The sequence below is a fragment of the Etheostoma spectabile genome, chromosome 21 (genome assembly GCF_008692095.1).
Source record: "Etheostoma spectabile isolate EspeVRDwgs_2016 chromosome 21, UIUC_Espe_1.0, whole genome shotgun sequence".
Lineage (NCBI taxonomy): Eukaryota > Metazoa > Chordata > Actinopteri > Perciformes > Percidae > Etheostoma > Etheostoma spectabile.
In genome coordinates this window covers 7,559,167-7,564,809 of record NC_045753.1, presented here as the reverse complement: position 1 = coordinate 7,564,809, position 5,643 = coordinate 7,559,167, and the positions used below count along the sequence as shown (strand labels likewise).

The following is a 5,643-nucleotide window of genomic DNA, read 5'->3' as shown; positions in this document are numbered from 1 at the left end:
CCTCACTGCTCAAAACAGGAGCTCTCTAATTACTAACACGTCTCCCTTCGATCTGGTCCGTGGGTAGAAATGAGTCTCTTTTCATTGAGGGATGGTACTGGAAAGGCGCCCTTGTTGTTTGTTTCCAACCCTAACATTCCCCTGTGATGTTTTACATCACTGACAACTTGTAACAACTTGTAACAATGCTAAATAAAGTATAAGATTCAGCTCTTCTCCCTACCTTAATCATTTTAGTACAGTCACTATTGAAACACACAATACTCACCCTAACATTTTCTTTTAACATGAACTGATGCATTCTGAATGCAGCTTGTCATGTGCAACAGGAAGTGCCGGTTTCATTTTGTGAGTTAGAGGATAAGTGTGAAAATTCTCACCAGCAACCAAGCATATAAGGTTGAGCTGTACAGGTGTACAGAGAGTACAGGTGTTAAGAAAGATGACCAAACAATATAACACAAAAGCAAAGAGTGAGGAAACTATAAAGGTGCATGTCTGCCGGTGTCTGTCACAGTATATTGTTTTCTTCTGAAAGAGAGTTGTTCATAGCCTTTGAGTACATTAGGTAGTCTGGCATTGCCACAGCTGGAACATTTTCACCCTGCAAAAGAAAACGCCACATACAATATTTAATAAAGTTAACTGTTCACACAATACAGTAGGTAAGCTATTTAAATTAGCTGTATACATGGTTAAACCTAATTTGCTCTTACAAGTGTATCGCCGCGTGCACTTGCCCACAACAATCCCACCAATCTGTCCCAAAACGTCCAGACTCCGGAGTAAGTAACATGTTACTATCACTTGCATTACCGTAATTAAGTAGTTATTTCTGTACTTCTACTTTTTAATGGATGTTACTTATGTATGATACTATGAGCAGGTTTTTATATCGGTCATTTAAATTGTACAAGTAGTAAAAAGTAAAACTTAATCAAAGAAATAATACTTTTACTAATACTTTTTTTTTTAATGTTTTTGTAATCTTTTCATTTCTAACCTCAGTTAGATGGTAAATGTCGTAATCACACATTTTTTTTGCAAATTGTTATGATCTTTACTAGAAAAGACACAGAGACAGAGAGAGAGAGAGAGAGAGAAAGAGAAGAGAAGAGAAAGGAAAGTCAAGTATTAAAGAGTAAAATGGCTTGAGTTTAAAGCATCGTTCTGCAATTTTTGGAATCAAATTTACGTTGAGCTACTAGACACAAAAAGACCTTTAGAATGTAATTTAATGCGTCCAACAGCTCTGCAATGTATGCTAACTCACTTCAAATGATCAGTATTTAAAGTGTAGGCCTACTTTACATATTTATATATAAAGTTATACAGATTATTTTGTCCAATAGTTGAACAAAATTGTTTATTGTTTGTCAAGCAATTAATTAATTAAATAATTAGTTGGCCTATACCATATAAAAAATCATAAAAGGTGAGGCATATGTCGAAAAAAGTCAATATCTTGAAAAAAGTTTTTAAAAAAAGACATAGTATGACTATAGTATGTCGAAAAAAGTCATTAAAAACATAGTATAGTATATACTGTTAACATTCGATTTGAATAAAACTCCCAACCTCAGATTACTGAAAAAGGTATAAAAACCGTCATGTTGAAAAATGTTATTAAAAGTCTCTATAGTATGTTGACAAGAGCCAAAAAAGTCATAGTATGGTATGTTGAAAAAAATTCATAGTATAATATGTTGAAAAAAAGTCATAGTATATTATGTTGAAAAAAGTGAATAAAGTCAAAGCACAGTCTGCCGAAAAAGTCATCAAAGTCATAGTATAGTATGTCCAAAAAAGTCATAATGTACATATATACGTATATATATATATAGTATGTTGAATATAGCCATAGTATAGTATTGCTCGTTCAAAAAATGGGCTATACTCAGACTTCAGACTTTTTTGAAAAAAGTCATGCTATAGTGTGTCTTTCCTGTGGACATCTGACTTTAAAATATTTCCTCTTGATGGGGATCAAACCCCCAACCTCAGACACCCCAACCAGTCTTCTAACAGACTGAGCGGATGACAAGAGGAGCATAGAGTCCCACTTGTCCCGCAACAATACACGGCAGGTGTGGCGGGGCATTCAAGACATATCAGAAACTATAGAGGTTGTGATGCAACACCAGGTGACCTGACTGCGAATCTGGCAGAGGAGCTGAATTTCTTCTTTGTTTGCTTCGAATTATCACAACACCACCACTCATCTGCCCCAGCCCTGCCTATACCCCCATCTGGTTCATGCACTACCCCAGCCCTGCCCCCATCCACATCTGGTTCCTGCACCACCCAACCACTGTAAAGGACCACAACGTCGGGCGAGTACTCTTGGCAATGAACCCAAGGAAGGCTGCTGTCCCAGACGGAGTACCTGGCAAGGTGCACAGGGCGTGCGCTCACCAGCTCGCCCTCATCTTTACCAGGATCTTCAACTTCTCCCTGGCCCAGGCAGTCACACCGCTCTGCCTAAAACCAGCCACAATCATCCCAGTGCCGAAGAAGTCTCCTACCATCAGCCTAAATGACTACCGTTGTGTGGCCCTCACCCCGGTAATCATGAAGTACTTCGAGAAACTTGTTCTCCAACATATCAAGGACAGGTCTGGACAACTTGGCTCTGAACACCAAGAAAACAAAGGAGATCATCATTGACTTCAGGAAGAACAGCACCGACCTAGCCCCCCTGTACATCAACGGCTAGTGTGTGGAGAGGTTCCACAACTTCCGGTTTCTCGGCGTCCTCATCTCCGCTGACATCTCCTGGACAGCCAACAACACAGCGGTCATCAAGACGGCCCAGCAAAGGGTACACCTCCTGAGGGTCCTCAGGACGTACAACTTGGACTCCAACCTGCTGCTGACCTTCCACCACTCGTTCATCGAGAGCCTGCTGACGCACTGTATCACAGTGTGGTACAGCAGCTGCACCGTGGCTAACAGGGAGAGGCTGCAGAGGGTTGTAAGGTCAGCACAAAAGATCATTGGCTCCCCTCTCCCTTCTCCCCTCTCCCCTCTCCCCTCCCTGATGGACAGCTACACCTCCCGCTGCCCCAGCAGAGCAGAGAACATCATCAAGGACAGCTCCCACCCTGGCTCTGATCTGTTTGACTTGCTGCCCTCAGGAAGGCACTACAGGGGCATCAGAGCAAGGACTAACAGACTCAAAAACAGTTTCTTCCCAAAAGCCATAAGCACTTTGAATATTATAATGACAATAAAGGCATTCTATTCTACTATTCTAAAGACCAACTTTAGTATATTATTATGTAAAAGATGTTTGTACATTATGTTGAGGAGGTCATAAAGAGTCATAGTATAGTCTGTCGAAAAAAGTGATTAAAAATCATATAGCATGTCAAAAAAAGTGATAAAAAAGTAATTGTATAGTATGTCAAAAATAGCCATAGAATAGTATTTAAAAAAAAGTAAAAGTCATCTTATAGTATGTTGAAAATAGCCATAGTAAAGTAAATGTAAATGTGCTGTATTTATATAGCACTTTTCTAGTCTTAACAACTGCTGAAAGCGCTTTCACATAGTACAGGAACCATTCACCATTCACACACTGTGACCGAGGCTGCCGTACAAGGTGCCACCTGCTCATCAGATACACACTCACACACACACACATTCCCACTCCGATGAGCAGCATCAGGGTCAACTCTGGGTTCAGTGTCTTGCCCAAGGACATTTCGACATGGGACTACAGGGCCAGGGATTGAACCACCAACCTTCCCTTCCAAGTGGCAGGCAACCGCTCTACCACTGAGCCACAGTGCCCCCCCCCCCAAAGTACGTTGACAAGAGCCAAAAAATTCATAGTATAGTATGTAAAAAAAAGCCAAAAAGTCATAGTTGGTTATGTTTCTCCACTACTTTAATCGGATATCTTTAGTTACAACATTGAGTACTTGTACTGCTTTAAGATCATTTTCATGATGACACTTACATAATTTTACTTAAGTAACATTTTCAGTGCAGGGCCTTAACTGTAACGGTGTATTATTCTGGTATGGTTTTAGTAAAGGATCTGAATGTTTATATATAATATATATATATATATATATATATATATATATATATGTATTAATTGGAATAAAACACCCATCCTCAGACTTCTGAACCAGTTTTCTGACAGACGGTTATAAAAAAAAATCATAGTAAAGTAAGTAAAAAAAGTCATAGTTTAGTATATGGAAAAAGTTATTTATATAGATCTATATGAGTTATAGTAAATGTGTTGGAAGAAATCATAAAAAGTTGTAATATAGTATGTTGAAAAAAGTTGTAAAAAAGCCATATATTAGTACGTTTTACGTTCTTGATGGAAATACAACTCCCAACCTCAGACTGCCGAACCAGTGTTCTAACAGACTGAGCTATAAAATCCTGTCATAGTATAGTTTGTTGAAAAAAGTCACGGTCTAAGGAACAGGTGTGCTTTGGTTTTGGAACATAAAGCAGTCAAGGAATCCAAACTTCAGACTTTGGAGTGGCTGGGACACTCAAAGCTGAAGTTGGAAAGTCCTGTTTTGGATAACAACGGCAGAATAATCATGGCACCAAATGCTGTTTGCTTGCATGTGAAATTCTTTGTTTTTAGGATAAAATGCAAGCACAGGAACAAATTTCTTCCACTGTCAGTTATCCGTTCTGTTTGGTACTGCAAAAAAAACCCCACAGCTTTGCCAAAAATGTATTTGCCATTTTTAGAAGCAAAACTAAAAAAACACTAAACCCACTTGTTGATATGGTGCGGATTCTAAATGATGGTTCAAGACAGAAAAACAGACATCTTTTGAATTTTTATAGTATGTTTATTTTATTTTTTTAAAACTTTTTTCTTTAAAAAATTACAAGGTCCAAGTACTTTGGAAGCCCTGCCCTCACCCTATATTCCCCAGCCGGCTAGCTCAAATCTAAAGCAACCAGCAAAGAAAAATAGTCATATGGACAATTGATAATATACACCCCATATACAGCAATACATAGTGGTCTACCATAATGTTACCAATAATACGCAACCTCCAATGAGGTTTCAGTTCAAACTGTTTCCACTGATATGGTTCATTTCAAAAGCAACTGTCGACCAATGACGGTTGTCTTTTGTGACTAGTGTGGGTGGGGTTCAGGCTCAGCTGATCAACATGATACATGGTGGTTTTCAATCAGACAGCGTTTGGATTCGCCTACTGACATGAACACCCCCCTCTTAACCAACCAGATTCAGCATAAGTGCAAAGTTTAGGAGGCACTGACACACACACACTCTGCTATCAGGAGGAGCCCGAGGTAACGTCACTTACAGTCCCTTCTCAGCTCTACTCTGTCAAACCGTTGGGGTTTGAAAGGGTTGAAATGCTGTTTTAGTGTGACCTGGTTCTCTTTAATCTGGTTACAATGCAGGTCAGGACAGGAAATAGGATTTTATCACCTTGGATGTGAGCAGCCTGCTGTATGGATCCCCACAGAATTAAATTTAAAAAAGTCCACTTCAGTTCCACCAAGTTCAAGTCCTCTCTATTAATTAAACTTCTATGTTTCTTTCTTATTTCACCTCATCCTGCATATAGTAACAGCCAGTGAAAGACAGGGCAAACTGTGTGTGTGTGTGTGTGTGTGTGTGTG

General features: G+C 39.3%; 1 protein-coding gene across 8 annotated transcripts in view; it reads right to left on the bottom strand.

Annotated features, from left to right (window-relative positions):
• Positions 1 to 4,816: 4,816 nt before the first annotated feature.
• mrtfab (myocardin related transcription factor Ab) overlaps positions 4,817 to 5,643 on the bottom strand; it is a 60,287-nt gene continuing 59,460 nt past the window's right edge. For all 8 annotated transcript variants that reach the window (XM_032502083.1, XM_032502088.1, XM_032502087.1 and 5 more), the window contains one exon: positions 4,817 to 5,643. This exon is cut by the window's right edge and continues 746 nt beyond it. The gene's annotated coding sequence lies outside the window, so the exon portion shown is untranslated.